The sequence below is a fragment of the Periplaneta americana genome, chromosome 14 (assembly GCF_040183065.1).
Source record: "Periplaneta americana isolate PAMFEO1 chromosome 14, P.americana_PAMFEO1_priV1, whole genome shotgun sequence".
NCBI lineage: Eukaryota > Metazoa > Arthropoda > Insecta > Blattodea > Blattidae > Periplaneta > Periplaneta americana.
The window spans coordinates 36,620,295-36,636,781 of NC_091130.1; the positions used below are offsets into that span (position 1 = coordinate 36,620,295).

The 16,487-nt window shown below is 33.0% G+C and overlaps 1 long non-coding RNA gene across 2 annotated transcripts in view; it reads left to right on the forward strand.

The window, feature by feature from the left end:
- Nucleotides 1-10,635: 10,635 nt before the first annotated feature.
- Nucleotides 10,636-16,487, forward strand: part of LOC138713257 (uncharacterized) — an 89,057-nt gene continuing 83,205 nt past the window's right edge. The window contains exons 1-2 of one of the 2 annotated variants that reach the window (XR_011335810.1): nt 10,636-11,048; nt 13,401-13,806. This is a non-coding gene — a long non-coding RNA (uncharacterized lncRNA). Of the gene's footprint in view, nt 11,049-12,683; nt 13,235-13,400; nt 13,807-16,487 lie in introns of those variants that run through there. The other variant, XR_011335811.1, reaches the window with a different exon arrangement.

Here is a 16,487-nt window from a genome sequence, read left to right on the forward strand (position 1 = left end):
TCAATTTTTCCCTTATATTCACACAACTCGAGTGGGCTGACAAGATGTCAGAGACCCACATCGAGTGCACAAAAATTCTGTGTGACTTGGAATTGTGGTTTTCTGTTAACGTACCTACAATAACGTATATATTATGCAAGTCAATGTAGCCATGTCTGTTATTGACAGTGGGTGTTCTTCTTATATTTTGTCGCAGCCGTATATTAACTATGGAACTAACATCTGTCCATTCTTATTATTATCATTAATTCCTCTAAATAGAACACAAAACCTCTAATGGCAAAATTTCATTACATTAATATTCTCATTACATAAATATATTTTAGATTTACATTTCAATGGCTCAGAACGAGATTGTTACAACTCAAAAATAGAGATTTTTCAGTGGAGCCATTTAAAGTTTTCCATTCTATATGGCAAATCAGAGAATCATGGCACAACAATGTGCATTTATATCCCACTAGGAAATTTTTGGAGTTTTAACACTTTCACATAGCATAGTTCTCAATTCAAGTGTTCAAATGATGATAATAACTCAAAAAGTGAATTTTTTGAGTTGTAACAGTCTCGTTCTGAGCCATCGATTTTGTCTTCCTATAACATAGTTCTAGTAAACTTATAATAAATTAATTATCATCATTTTACTGGCTACCTCAAATTAATTATAATTGATTGAATTAAATTAGCTCATAAATTAAGTTACTACATTATCTTATAGGTTTATCTAAATTTAAATAAACATTTACTAGTCGTTAAAACTTAACTGAAGAAAATTTCTAGAGAATCTTTTAAGTGTAGTGTAAAAATTCGCAATTTAAATATGTATTTTATTGATTAAGGCTGGATGAGTGGAAGAGAAGGCCTTATGGCGTTAACTCTGCCAGCGAAAATAAATCATTCTATTCTATTCCAAATTAAAAACAATACAAATAATTACTGTAATCCATGTTAGGCATATTATTACAACCAAATTTCATTTATTGATTTTTTTTTTAATATTTCTTAAGGGCGAAATGAATGTTATAAGAGAGCATTATAAATTTATTCTTTAAAATTACTTCTGCACGGGAGTTTTATTTGGATAGCAGCATCATTATGATAACAATAATAATAATAATAGTAATAATAATAATAATAATAAGTAATTTTATTTATTTATTGATTTATTTATTTAGTTATTTATTTATTTATTTATTTATTTATTTATTTATTTATTTATTTATTTATTTATTTTATTTATTTATTTATTTATTTATTTAACACTGCGTAAATGAATTGGTCGCAACTCAAGAAACTTCTTCGATTAAACCTTTTCATAATTATTGTTCACAGGCAAATTCATTATTTTCTTGTTCACGTGACAAAATAATACGTGTTTTTAAAAACGGACGTGATTAAAAAGATTAAAATATCCCTACTAAGTGCGAAAATCAGACATTCGGACATTCGAAAGTAGGCCTACAACAAATTATTAAATCACTAATAATGTCTTTGGTTAGGTTCGACAAACAAACTTATGAAGTCGTGAACGTAAAAACAAGTGTTCACATTAAAAATTGAACACAGGGTATGTGATTACGAAAAACCTTCCATAGTTAAGAGGTCAGTCATATGGATTGTTCTTTCCAATGAGTGACTTACCACAAGCTTCCTTAAAAACACATAAAACTCCTTAAAATAATTAGCATTAATATGATGGTAACGTAAAAAATGCACGAAAGATCCTGAAGGTCAGAGTCCGAGGCTATCTCTTTCACGCTACTAGTAATACAATCAAACTATTTCATGTGTTGCAAATGAGGCCAGAATAGAAATTGCAGTTCCTACTTTCGCGCCCACGGTATTTTGTAGTAAGATTACGTCTAAATTAGTAGATTTTATCTTTTAGATCACAGAGACATGTTGAACTCCAAATTTATTTTGGGGTACTTCCAAAGATATAACGTAATTCTTAATTTGTAATTTGTAATACTAGCCTAAGTGAATGATTTGGCAAATAGAAAATTATTTTACGAGATCATTGATTAAGTCAGGAAATTTTCGAATTCACTCAAACTTTGATAAAAATAAGGACTTGCAGAAAAAACATAAATACTTTTTTATATAAAAAAGAATAGATTTATTTATATTATCCACTACTGTGAAATTGAAATATGCCTATGAAAGTCACTTTGTTCTTAAATGGTTAACATCCAATCTTTCACGCTCTGTAAGGCATGAAGAAGAATATCCTGCAAAATATTCAGAATCTCCCGAGCAATATATCGTATTGTACTGTATTTATTTACATTCCGTGGTATTCGTACATCGCTTCACAGCTAGAATATGGAACATGCCAAAAAATCTTAATAGTACTATTACACAGTCTAGTTGAAATATATATATATATATATATATATATATATATATATATACACAGAAGATTTTTACAATATAGTCTACTAGTACAACACGAAGGTTTAGTTTCAATACAAGACAGAAATATTCATGAAGCGTTGTCGAATTTCATAAATTCACCTACAGAATAAAAGGCGTGAGAAATTAGGCACTTCTTTGATATGACACTAAATAGTCTTATGTTTTGAGTTTGATTTTTTATGTCCATATGGAGGCTATTAAAAATTTTTACTGCCATATAACGCACTCCTTTTTGATAGCACGATAGACTTGCCGATGGAGTATGAAAGTCATTTTCTGACGCGTATTTATGTTATGAACTGTTGAATTAGTTACAAGCTTTTTACGGTTATATACAAGGATGTTTATTAATGGAAAAATATACTGTCAAACCATGGGCACTATTTGTAGTTTTTTTTAATGGTCCTACACGATTCCTTAGATTTGGCACCTACTATTATTCTAATTAAGTTTACTCTTTTTTACAGTAGGAATATAGCCTACTATTACTATCTAAGCAGTAGGCTATTTTCCCACAATATTATTCTGCAACTCATTACCGAGTGGAAATATGCAAAGTATATTGTTTTGAAGGTATTGATATTTACTATTTCTTGCATAGATCAAAGGAAGTGTTCAGAACCATAGTGGGCCAAGCGACATTTACTAAAACCGTAGAAAAAAAGTGTTAAAATGAAGTTATTACCATAATTCAATGAAAATATAGCCTATAGCAAGTAATATAAAGTATACACATTAAAACTATGTAAATGATATATCAATATTCATTAAACTGTGGTATTCACTTAACTTTAACCCTTGTTTTCTCCGTTTTTAACGAATGGCGCTTGGCCCACTATGGCTCTGAACCCTTCAAATAGCAAAACATGCTGAATGTAGTTTGGGGTAATTTCTTTAATATGATTTTTCCAATGTAATACATTATCGATTTGTAAGCCAAGAAATTTGGTGGTTGTTGTTGTTTATATTATGGACCTATTGTTAATTATTCTACTTGAAATCTGCGAGGTTAAATTTTGCCAGATTTAAATTGGATTATGTTAGTTTTGTTAAAATTTAATACTAATTTATTGGCTGAGAACCAATCACATATTTTGAGGAGGATTACCTCTTCAATTCAACAGTGTTTGAAGGGTGACTAAGAAAACATTTTTCTTTTAGGTAGCTAACTCCAATCATAAATAGGCTAGACATGGTCCGTATTAGTTTCAGATTACGCAGCTCTTTTATTAGGAAAAATTTCTCCGCATTGCATGCCTATAATAATAATAATAATAATAATAATAATAATAATAATAATAATAATAATAATAATAATAATAATAATAATGGTTTATTTTAACTGGCAGAGTTAAGGCCATTCGGCCTTCTCTTCCACTCAACCAGTATGATAGAAAATTACTACAATGCTGTGAATATAACATAATGCAATACAACACAATTCAAAGCAATACAATACTACAATACAAGACAATATAATACAATGACAATTCTTTTCATCTTCAAAAATAATTCTGTAATAATAGTAATAATAATAATAATAATAATAATAATAATAATAATAATAATAATAATAATAATAATAATAATAGACATACCTAAATTAAATTAAATTAAATTAAATTATTAAACTCAATCACAATTATAACTTCAATTTGACTGAGCCCGTAAGAAATCGTTTAGCCTTTTCTTGAAAGTGGTAATTGTCTGGCAGCTCCTAATCTTCTGAGGTAGAGAATTCCATTCACGGGGGACTGAGACAGTAAAAGAGGATGAATAGTGGGATGTTCTATGGCCTATGTTCCATATTTGGGAATTAATTTTTTGTGCTTCTTGTAATATCACTGAAACACTTTCAGTACATCGTGTTTTAGGTCTACAAGAACATTTATCTACCAAGCAGTTTATTTGTTTAAATTTTGGACACGATTCTGGAATGAAGAGAAACAGCAGGGCCAATAATCTCAAGCATTTTAGAATAATCATAAATCTTCTCAGGGCGCTGGCAAATAACACTCATAATAATACCCAATAAGATCGAATTCTATCTTAGTGAGGCAAAACCATTACATGAACAAGTTGAATAGATTTTATTTGTTACATTTCAAAATAAACTTTGATAATATAAACAACTAAAAACAAGCAGCGTGACACCTGAACTATGTAAATTTATTTTTTGTACGGTATATAACCAGAAAATATTCGTCGAAACAATCCGAAATCATGATAATCACATTCTAGGCCAAACAAAATAACACAAGTTAACTCTTTCAAATAACTGTAACATCTCACTTACGAATGAGATTGTTTACATAATCTAAATGAGCAACTCTTTATTTTCAACAATAATAATCTATACTAATAATAAATCTGTAGCCGAAATGTTTCTGGTAATTTTCGATTTTCCAAAAATAATTGATCCTAACATATATAATTAACCGCCCTGAAACCGAAAATCGCTTTTTTGAAATTTTTGTTTGTATATCTGTCCGCCTGTCTGTCTGTCTTTCTGGATGTTTGTTACCTTTTCACGTGATAATGGCTGAACCGATTTATATGAAAATTGGAATATAAATTAAGTTCGTTGTAACTTAGATTTTAGGCTATACGGCATTCAAAATACTTTATTTGAAAAGGGGGTTATAAGGAGCCCTGAATTAAATAAATCGAAATATCTCGCTTATTATTGATTTTTGTAAAAAATGTTACATAACAAAGGTTTCTTTAAAAATGATTTCCGATAAGTTTTATTCTTTGCAAAATTTTGATAGCACTGATATTTAATGAGATAAATGAGTTTTAAAATTAAAATAACGGCATCTAAGGTGGTGCAATGAAATAAGAACAAATGACTTCCTCTATAAGGGGCCTTGGACAACAACATAGCCTAAACATAGCCTAAACAATTGTTTCTGTGTTTGTATGAAGTAATATCGGATGCTAAATTAACCGATTTGTATAATTAATTATTATTCCACCATTGGAAAGTGTAGTTTCTCTAGATGGACATAATGTTATAATGTTATTACAGTAACGTATGAGTGAATTGAGGATAGGTAAGATTAAAATAGCTTCTTATGCGCAGAAAACTTAATAGGCTATTATGTACATTCATTAAACTATGGTTGCGTGTAATAACAAATAAGAAACATGTTAAAGGAATTGTCATTGCACCAAATGAGTGGTCTATGGACCAAATTGATCGCATTTTAATTATTTAAATACAATTTAAATTAAGTAACATATTAAACGATTTATCCTTCTATCAAACACGGATATTCCCTGGATCAAACGTCCTATTTTAATAATTAAAATTATTATGTAATTATTATGTAATTACTTTATAGGCTATTTATTTCTAACGGGTGCAGCGGAGCGCACGTGTACGGCTAGTAATTAATATAGGCCTACATCGTACTTAGGTGCAAGAACAATCCAGAATAACAGCATATGAAGTGATAACCAGAGCTTCATTAGTCTACTCTGGGGAGGAGAGACTTGAACATTAAAACGCTTAGCTCGAAAAAATAAATAAAAGTTCAGAATGGAATTTTTACGGAGTACGAATGGATACTCACAGACAAACAAGGAAGCACAAACATAAGGAAAGAGCTTAAATATATTCAATATTAGAAATTATGACTACAGACATACTGGATTAACCACATTTAGAGGATAAAACCTTAAGGATGCTATGCACAGACATTTCGCTAGCGCTACGAGCGTGCTAAACTAGCCCCGGCTATCGAGTGATTACTTGTACAGGATTCATATCACATCATATCGCTAACACTGGTTTATGAATACGAAAAACGTTAGTTCGCTGATCATCCACCGGAAGCACGCGCTAAAAATGTCTATGAATATGGCCCTCAAAGACTAACCAGAAAAATGTTGAAGTAGATCTAGGCCTAACTTATATCTCAACTACAAAAATAAGTTTATGCTTTCCTGAAGAGAGATGGAATCAGGTGGCCAGAACATCATCATCATCATCATCACCATCATCATCATCACACAAATAAGCGCAATAAGTCATCATTATAAACTCGAAAAAAGTTACGTAGGCTAGGCCTAGTGTTTTAATTTCTATATTCGTTTCTAAGCTTTCTTTGAAATCTATTTGCTATCGTTACCTCAAAGATGTGCATGTGTTGTAAAAATCTTATTTTAATAATAATAATAATAATAATAATAATAATAATAATAATAATAATAATAATAACCGAGCGAGTTGGTTCAGACAGTAGCGTTTGAGACTCGTATTCTGGTGGTTCTGGGTTCAAACTCTGTGGCTCACAAATCTGACTGGGATTTTTCATGTTTTCCCTCAGTCACAAAGACAAATGCCAGATTGGAAATTTACATGTCATGATTCATCACCGCTTCAGTCGTCTATATCATAAACATTAATCAAAATCTATATTCAGTCACATGAATAGAAACAGGAACTCAACAATAGCGAAAACAGCCTACTGGTATACCTACAGATTCTAAACACGCGATATGACCACAGGTGTTAAAGCGTATAACTTAACAACAAAAAAGTAATAATAATAATAATAATAATAATAATAATAATAATAATAATAATAATAATAATAATAATAATAATAATAATAATAATAATAAGCTTAATAATATTATTTATTGCCCAGACATGGTACATGTATAGCATTACCAAAATATAGGGCCTATAAAATAAAAATCATCAGCATAATCATAATAATCTCGTATCTTATAAAAGCTATTATACAAAGTTCTCCGATCTTCCCATTTAAAAGGTTTGCAATCCAAACTTCTAGTTATAATACGTAAGTAATTATAAATCTTAACTGACATGTACATAAAATTATGTTTTACACGATCGTGTTTTTTAGTTGTATTTACATCTTTTGTTGTTAGACCTGGAAATTTAGAATTCCTTCACAGAAACTTGTTGCTAGAAAATCATTCTTCTTAATATAGTCTAAAACTATACTGAAATAGACTCATTACAGTGCACTTATTGTTACTTAGTTACCATTACAGTGCAGTTTTGCGAAAGCTTTGAAATAATATTTCCCTAAATTTTCAATGCAAAATATATTTAAAAAATATATACTAAAAAAAAAACATGATCGTACAAAAAATGTTGTACAATACAGTTTGTGAAGTGCATTACAAAATCTCGGAAAATGGAAAACTCGCTCTGTTCGTTTTTCCAAATTTTTCCTCGATTTTTTAAAAGGCACTTTTCAACCTTGTATCTAATATAGGCCTACTATTGTGATTTTAAAAATGAACAGTGTTCAGGAAGAATATTGCCACAGTTTGTGGTATAAATGTACCTATTTAGGCCTATAGCTGAATCATCATCATCATCATCATCATCATCATCATCATCATCATCATCATCATCATCTTCACTTCATGGTTTAGGCTTAGTGCCTGTTCCGTCTTCATATTTTATTCATTCATTCATTCATTCATCATTCATTCATCATTCATTCATCATTCATTCATTCATTCATTCATTCATTCATTCATTGTATTCCATAGATCTTACATGAGCAATGAAGCTTTAAGATGTGGAACATGTCAACATTTTACAATATTACAATTACAATTTTTACAAATTTTTATAGTTTTACAATTTAGTCATTTTCTACAATTTTTACAATTTTGTACAATTTTTTTACATTTTGGCGAGATGTAGTGAGATGAGATGAGGTCCGAGGATTCGCCAAAATATTACCCGGCATTTGCCTTTTCGGTGGGGGAAACCTCGGAAAAACCCAACCAGGTAATCAAATCAAAGGGGGTAATCAAATCAAAGGGGTTGATGCCAAGGACTCGCCATAGACCATCCGGCTTCAGTCCCACGGCTGGGGAAAACCTCCGAAGAAACCAAAGTCCAAAGGGGGATCCAACCCAAGCCCGAACGCAGCTCCGGATCAGCAGCCCAGCGAGTCTGCCGACTGAGCTACATCGATGGCTCCCTCTTCCTCTTCCTAGGACGTCCGACATCTCTTTTGCCTTTAGGTTGGTACTGTTGTATCAATGCTGGAATTCTTTTGTTATCCATTCGAGACAGGTGTTCTTTCCACTTTTCTTTATAATCTTCAACTTTTTCGTTTACGTTGTATATATTTAATTCTTTACGGATATCCTCATTTCTTATCAGATCCCTTCTTGTACATCCCTTTACTCTGCGAAGAAACCTCATCTCTGCAGCCTGTAATTTACTTTTATCTCGTTCTTTAATTATCCATGATTCGCTTCCATATGTCAACACGTGTACTGCCATAGTTTTATAGAACTTTAGTTTTGTTTCTTTTCTAGTTTTATTTTTAGTGTTCTATTTATTGTACTGCATATCCACTGGAATTTGCTTATTTTGTTGTCAATATCTCTATCTACATCATAAGTTATATTACAACCTAAATAATCAAAATGAGATACTTGTTCTATGGGCTTATTATCAAGTGTTATTTTTGTACGAATTGGAAATTTACCACTGTGGGCCATTACTTTAGTTTTATGAGTTGATATGCTCAAATTATAGTTTTCTTTTCCTAGTAGGTGTAGTTTGTGAATGGCATATTGTAATTTTTCTTCACTGTCTTGTATTAATGTTACATCATCGGCAAACATTAGAACATTTAAAAATGTATCTTTACTAATCTTTATAAATATACCTATTTAGGCCTATAGCTGAATGAAATATAAAATTAACAACATTTATTTTAATGTATGAGTTAGCAAACAGTGCAAAACATATATTGATAGCAGATTGAGAATTCCTAATAAAGTAAATAAACGTTTACAATGATCCCTAAAATCAGAACCAAAAATAATTCGAATTTCTTTTTTCTGAAGTTGAACACATTCAAAGCTGAAGTACGCCTACAGATACACTATAGAATAGTATCTTAAATGGCTGTGAATATAAGCATAATATATTGAGGTTAACACATTTTTGTTGACACAATTTTACAACATACGTAACATAAAAATATATCTTGCTGTTTTGTTTGAAATTGATTCAATATTAGTTACAAGTGCTCCTGAAATGTTCCATATTAACGAATAATAGATTATACAAAAAATATTAAGCTTCTTGTGCGATCTAATATACATCTAGCAGTATAATGAAAAAAACAATATCTAAATCCTACCATTCCCTATTACCTCCAAAAATACCAGCTAAAAGGGCTTGAAGTAATCGGTAGAGGTACCGCTACTCTCTTCATGAAAGATGTGTTTAAGAGGCTTGGAATACCTACATCTATTATTCCGATTGTAACCTTATCTGCATTGAAAGGATCAATTGCTCTCCTGAAGAATCACCTATATTCGAAATCAAACTAAGTTCAGTAGCATTCTTCACTTTTTTTGTAACACTTACCTCTCTAAAAATAGAGTATATTTCCACTAATCTAAAAAAAATATATTTGTAGCTATGTAGGCCTACTTGTAGGAGTTTCATTGTTAAAACAAAATCAATTGTTCAATGAACTTGTAAAAATTTCTATGGTTAAGTACTCTTTGTCCCTTGTGGCAGCTCACGAATGGTGAGATTTATAAAAAAAATTATCAAAAGAAATAATCTAATTGTTACAGTGCAAGTAGGCGAAACAGAACAGTTTTAGGTCTGACATTACCGGCAGTTTCGTTATGCAATTTACTGTATAAATCCGATTGTTCTACTTTTATATAGAAAAATAAATGCTCAGTACCCTACCAATATTTTTTATGATCATTTTTAGTATTAAAACGTGCTCAAGTTGTAAGAAAGACACCTGCGTTACCGACTCACATGTAGTCAAACAATTTCCAGTTAGTAATTCAAATTCCAGCCAACGTATGGCGCTTGTAACACCGACTGGCGTGGCCTCTCGCGGAAAGTCTGTGAACAAACTTCAGACATCGCCATGCAAGAGACAGGAGGGCGGTATCTCAAACGGAAGCAGTGGGGGAAACCAACATTGAACATGGTGGGGAAGGGCGGTGCTTGGATAAGTACCCAAGCGCATTAAGCTTATGAGTTACTCGTTGGGTGGAGCGACGACTATGCGCATGCCTTGATACGTCACCGGAAGTAGTGATGAGCTAGTTGAAGGCGGGGCTTTCCTGAAGGGTGGAGAGATAAATTATGATAAGGGATTGAACCATGCAGGAGAGAGGTGGGGGGTTGTATTAGTGGGCAAATTGGAAAGGAGACGAGAACAGATGTGGTAACAGAGTCAGTTCAGTCAGTGGAGTGTGTCTTGGCAAGTGATGAAGTAGTTCTCTGTGTTGTGGACAACAGCCAGTGGGGAGGGGGGGGGACCGAAAATGGATTATAATAGTATAATTACTGTGAACTTATTGCGTGTACTACGGATTCTGCAAGGAAACTGAAATCAGAAACACTATGGCACAACGTTCTTGCAGGAATAAGACGACGTTGATCTCCTAGGACCTAGTGCTTCGCTCGCTCTGCCATATTGCGTGTGTGACGTCCTGAAGAAGCCCGATTGATCCTATGCTAGTACGAACAGAATAGGCCTACGTTAGTCGTGTGGTGTGACTTGCAAATACTAATAGTCCCACTTTCATCACTCTGATAAGAAGCGTTTGGACTACCCTAATTATATTTTAGTACGGTGAGTGTCTATGGTTAGAAAGTTGGTGCTATTTTACATTATAGATAGACCTATCGCTTGTTAAGAAGTGTGATGGATTTCAACTTAGCTGAAATCGTTATTAACTTTGAGTAGTTATAATTAAAATACGCACAATCGTATTAGACTAGATAGTCTATTAGGATTAGCCATATCGACACACATGCCTGGTCTTACTAATAGGGCCGTTCTAGGCTAACTCTTTTAGTAATATTAATGCTCGGGTAGAAAGTATAATAATTACACAAGTTATAGGCCTAAAAGTAAGTTTAGTTATTTTTCGCGCTGTAATTCGATTATGTTCAGCAATTCTTGTTAGATATTTGTAATTTAAGTAGACTTACGCACCTCTATCATATTTTCAAACTGTCGAATGTGTTTTCGAAATCGAACAACATTGTTGGAGTATGCTAAACTAATATAAATGCTTTGACTTATTTAGCCTATTTTTTTTTTTACTGGAGAAGTAGGTCTATTAATTTATTTCGTAGCATAATCGTTTTGAAATTTTACTGTAGTTGTACGAGTAGGCCTATAATTTGAAAGCAAGTACTCATTGCATTTTATTAACATTCATAAGTAAAATATGTTGCTACACTTGTAGCAAATATTAGCCTATTTGTACGACGGACCATAATGATTTTTCAGTATCTTTAAATTTCATTGGTCTAATATCGGACTTGAAATGTCTGTTACCAGACCAATTAGGCTACACTGAAATAATAGGCATAACGCCATACAAGAATTTCAGTTTTAGGCCTAAGCAAATGACTAGTAAAAAAGTCATGAAATGCCCAAATCCAAGGTTACATCGTGATACAAACTTGTAAGTCAGGCTATAAAATGTTAATATCATATACGGGTAAAATAATTTCAGTCTTGTTCTTCTTTCTATGACCTCAAAGAGAGAAATAGCCGTGTTCGTTTTATATGAAGAGAACGTTGGCAAGCTCTGTAGGCCAAATTGACATTATCCAGTATGTGAAAGACTAGGCGTTAATATAAGTGCCTTTCTATGTGTCACGCTATTAATTGTAATGTGCGCAGATGTTTTATTATATATATTTCCACTGAAGTCTTAAGTAGACATTTAGGCTAATATTTCAAACAAATTACGAACTTTTATAAGTACCGGTAATGTGAGAAAAATTATCACTGTGGCTCGTAGTGATAACTGGATGGGGAAAGAAAATTATTTATTTATATATTTCTAATAAGTCCATTTGATTTAATAATTTATTATTTAAGTCACAAAGCCACGATTTCTTACGCGCAGGCTCGCTGTAGTGGTGTCATACAATACAAAGAGCCCACCATGTGCTTGTAAAATGTAAACTTTAAACGGGAATTACAATTGATGTTACAGCACAATCTTGTTAGACAAATTTATAAATTGGGAAGTAAATTCGGGGGGACGCCACTTCATGTCAAATCTGGAAGGAATACAAAAATTATAATTGCCCGTCACTATGAAAACTGATTTCAAATAATGAATCGGGGTAATTATGAAGTAATTAAGTATAAACTTTGAAGAAGAATGCTTGCAGTTTTGCATTTCGCCTGAACATTCCTCACTTCCAGTTTTCTCTACTCCCCCCCCCCCCCACTTTTTAACCCTTGCGAAAGAAGATAGCCTCGCTCCCTCCTAAGGAGTTGCGTCCCCCCTTACCCTTCTCCCCCCTTCAGCAGCGTTCCCTCCTTGGGCGCTCCACCAAGAGTCTCCCTCCCTCAGTCCCCTTCCTACTTCCCATTTCCCCTCCCTATTCTTTTCCTCTGCGCCTTCTCTCTCTCCTTTTTTTAATATTATTCCGTATGCCCTCCTTTCCTTTCCGCGACCAGCTAGCACGCAAGTCGTATATCTCGAGGCTTCTCATGCATTCGGTCTGTGAGAGCTCGCGCCAGGCTGTTTGCTTGCCTGCCTGCCTTTTCTTTCCCATCCTTTTCTTGCGCTTTCCCATGACTACACACTCACACCGTCGGTCTTTCCTTTTACCAGCATCCAACTTCTTAACGCTGAAGAAAATTTGCGTTGTGTTCTCGCATCTTACATGGGCTTTCGAGAAAGTGCGCAGCTACACTTTTGCCTTCCTGGGCGTCGTACACGTGCAAAGCGAACTGCTAACGGCTCTACCCGGTGTTATCATAAAATGGCCAGCCATGTGATAGAGGTAATTATGGCGTACGGACTAAAATCAACCAGCATTTTACCTTCAACACATTCCTCAGTTTTCTACATCACACTCACCAACAAACACTCCGTCTCAAACCCGATAAAATAATAAAATTAAACCCGTAAATTATAAACATACTAATTGCTTCATCTTTTTGTTTCAGATCTCACGTCTACGCAGCCACGAGGAAAGAAAGAAAATTAAAAAATGGACAGTCAAAAAAAAAACTAAATAACAGTTTCAAAAGTGAATGACCACGGGAAATTGCAACGCAGAAAAAAAAAAAGACGTCAGCCGCGTAATTCAGTGCTATCACAGTGGCAGACTTTTCAACAAACGCAAGTGAACATAATGTGAATAAGTCTTGAAAATCGTAATTGATTTTCGCTACGATCTTTATGCAAATTTATAAACCTTATCAAGTTGATAGTTAATGCAGAAGAAACTGTCATAATGGGCTGCACGTCCACACCCGTTATCTTCGGCTGCAAATGGTTTCTACACTTCCAAGTCATCCAAGGTACAAGAAATCTCTCTCTCTCCAAGGTGACCAACAATCAAACCTCCAGGTAAGGTCACCACCTCTCACATAATATATTTTTGTTGTTAAATATTTATACAGAACTAGCTCTTTTTATATAACGCGTGTTTAACGAAACCTTGTCTCTCTGAAGTTCATGAAAAATTATTTCTGTTTCTCAACAGAATAACATTAGTTTACACAGCGCACATAAGCTTTTGTTTAAGTTACCTGCTATATTTTCTCTAGTTAAATAAGATTATTTATCTCATATTCATTTTGATTATTTTATTTAAGTTTTGTTGTTTTTATAAACGGAGTTGTGAATTCTGGAAGTGTTCAAAACTTTGTAAGCGTGTATACCATCAGTAAAGCTCGGAATACCAATGAATGATCATCATTAATAGTGCGTTTTATTTAAATTATATGTTTTTTTTATTTCATGAACGTTATTCGAAAAGTCCGCCAATTTTTTTTTTTTCCGTAAATTCTGTGTAATTTACAGTGGTAGGATTTTTTTTTTAATTTTTGTCAAGATTTCTGTAATAGCTAATACTTGTTACAAATCTAGTAATTATGTGCTTATTTTATACGAAGAATATCCCCTATATTTAACCGGTAGAAAAACCCGTCATCAGATTACATTCATTAACAGCTAGAGTATCTTATGTTCGTCGGACACTTCTCTTGTTATAACATCACAGTTAGCTGTTACGGGGAAAGGAAAAGATGCACCTGTCGTGGAAGCCAGACAATTTGTTGATCTCGAACACCTTTAAATAACATACATCTTCTCGACATTCTTTGTCTGTTCTTGAGGTAGGAAGGGTCTGGCCCTACTTGTTGAAAGGCCGTAAGCCCCTTCGGGTCTGAGCGTTTCTTTTATAACACCTTGCCGTCAACTTTACCTGCTGAGAAGTATTCTTTACTTTTTGAGGATTTCCAGGTTTGTGTGCGTTTTTGCAGAAAATAAATGTTTTGATGTGTTTGGCCGATACCCAACCGGCACGTGGCAACTTCTTACATAAAAAAGAGGGGATTGGGCGGGTTTTAACCCAACACCACGGCTACTGGGGACTAGTCAATAACAATTCTCTGAAGTGTATAAAAACTGTTAACCTGCTACTATACAAAGTTTCGTAGTATTTGGCTTTGTTAGCTGAGAGTCAAGAAGCAAAGTGTAACATATTTGCTAGCCTATTCAAACAGCGGAGAAATAAATATATTACAACAATAACAAAGAAAGAGAAGCGCTGTAAATAAATATTTTATGTATTTTTGTTGACGTTTATCAACATTGAAGATTGTCTTGTTTTGCAAAGTAATTTTATTGAAAGAATATGATCATAGAACGCATCAGTTCTGAAGAATGTCTAAAAAGTGGATGAATGTAAATTACTTCAATTCTTAAGCTTTATAGTTGCGCTGTTGGTAATATTATGCATATCGATCAGTTCTAAACTTCAAAAAAATGTTTTCTAATTGGCTTATTACTTATAGCTTCGCGTAGGCTATAATTTCCCGAACTAATAACATATCATCTAAGAACATAATTTTATGATTATCTTTCCCTTCGAAAACGCTAAAAAGTTTCTTTTATTTTTGTGTCTGATCTCATCTTGTAGGCCTATAGCCTACATTTATTTAATTTTACCCCCCTCCAAAAAAATAATGATGCCAACGATTACACTACGTAGTTTTCGTCGTGTGTAAGTTACTTCAAAAATCTCAGCCGAATTTCAAGAACGTTTTTCGTATTTTTGTTGTAGGCCTAAGCTTCCGAACTAATAACATATCATCTAAGAACATAATTTTATGATTATCTTTCCCTTCGAAAACGCTAAAAAGTTTCTTTTATTTTTGTGTCTGATCTCATCTTGTAGGCCTATAGCCTACATTTATTTAATTTTACCCCCCTCCAAAAAAATAATGATGCCAACGATTACACTACGTAGTTTTCGTCGTGTGTAAGTTACTTCAAAAATCTCAGCCGAATTTCAAGAACGTTTTTCGTATTTTTGTTGTAGGCCTAAGCTTCCGAACTAATAACATATCATCTAAGAACATAATTTTATGATTATCTTTGCCTTCGAAAACGCAAAAAAGTTTCTTTTATTTTTGTGTCTGGTCTAATCTTGTAGGCCTATATATTTATTTAATTTTATCCCCCTCCCCAAAAAGAAAAAGAATGATGCCAACGATTAGACTACGTAGTTTTGGTCGTGTGTAAGTTACTTCAGAAATCTCAGCCGAATTTCAAGAACGTTTTTCGTATTTTTGTTGTAGGCCTAAGCTTCCGAACTAATAACATATCATCTAAGAACATGATTTTATGATTATCTTTCCCTTCGAAAATGCTAAAAAGTTTCTTCTATTTTTGTGTCTGATCTCATCTTGTAGGCCTATAGCCTATATTTATTTAATTTTACCCCCCTCCAAAAAAATAATGATGCCAACGATTACACTACGTAGTTTTCGTCGTGTGTAAGTTACTTCAAAAATCTCAGCCGAATTTCAAGAACGTTTTTCGTATTTTTGTTGTAGGCCTAAGCTTCCGAACTAATAACATATCATCTAAGAACATAATTTTATGATTATCTTTGCCTTCGAAAACGCAAAAAAGTTTCTTTTATTTTTGTGTCTGGTCTAATCTTGTAGGCCTATATATTTATTTAATTTTATCCCCCTCCCCAAAAAGAAAAAGAATGATGCCAACGATTAGACTACGTA